The sequence below is a fragment of the Gadus macrocephalus genome, chromosome 22 (assembly GCF_031168955.1).
Source record: "Gadus macrocephalus chromosome 22, ASM3116895v1".
Lineage (NCBI taxonomy): Eukaryota > Metazoa > Chordata > Actinopteri > Gadiformes > Gadidae > Gadus > Gadus macrocephalus.
The window spans coordinates 8,923,911-8,925,250 of NC_082403.1; positions in this window are offsets into that span (position 1 = coordinate 8,923,911).

Consider the following 1,340-nt stretch of genomic DNA (forward strand, 5'->3'; position numbering starts at 1 on the left):
AATCTGTTGAAACATGCACCCACACACACACACCCACATACAAACACAGGCTAACAACGTACAGACTTTTGTACACAAACAGACGCGCGCATCAACTAATCTACCAGCAAAGCAACCCCATTACACATGCATAAACACGCAAAAACACATGAACACACACACACACACACACACACACACACACACACACACACACACACACACACAAACAAGCAGCAATAACTCACATAGACCTACCCACACACTAACACACACACACATTGACACGCACAAACACAAACCTGCACAATCAAACACATACATGCCCGATGACTCACAAACAAAGGCCACACAAACACATACACACAAACACACACACATAAAGACACACACACAAACACAAACACACAAACACACACACACACACACACACACACACATACACAAACAAACAGACATACACAAAAACACAAAAGCACACACACAAACTCACACACACACACAGAGCTGCCTCCCTCAACTACAGTGGTGCCATCTGGGAGCATTAAGAAGCTGTTAATGAATGGTGTGCATGTGCAGGGGCCACAAGTGGAACGTGGAGGGGGGGGGGGGGGGGGGGGGGTGGGGGAGAGAGGCAGAGGGAGAGAGGCAGTGGGAGAGAGGCAGTGGGTTGGGTAGCATCTGGGCTGCAGATATGTGTGCAGTCATGTAAAAGAGGCTGCGGTTACCGTTCCCATCTTGAGAGGGGAGGGGAGGGGAGGGGAAGGGAGGGGGTTTGAAAATATCTCCGGGACAGTCCAGGATGCGCGTGACCTACGGGCCGTGGGGAACGTTCCAGATGAACGTGTCCATCAGCCGGTCGATGCGGGCCGCGATGTTAACGCCGGTGATTGACCGCGGTAATACCTTCATGAAATGTGAAAAAGACCCAAGAAAAACGGAGAAGATGAACTCCTGTTGCCCCCCCTGTGCCCTCCGTGATCCAATACCGATCACACACACCTAAAACACACACACACACGCACACACCCAGGCCGGCACAGCTTCAGACTGATGACCCGAGCCGTGTCCTGGGAGTGGAGGGAGGAGTGGCGAGCAGAAGGGCCAGTTATCTGTAGTGACCTTTTAATGCCCCTCGGCCCCCCACTTGTCCCACCCCCTCTGTGCCCCCTTATCTCCCCCCCTTCACTCTCTCCCTCCCTCTCCCTCCTCCCTTTTTTGATGACCAGAGTGGACACATGGGCTACACGGGTGGCAGTGGCCGGCCTTGTGAGAGAAAGAAAAGCTAGAGCCGACAAAGGGACCCCACCTGTATGGTAATGGGCGTGAGGAGGGGGGGAGAGGAGAAGACGAAGTGTGCC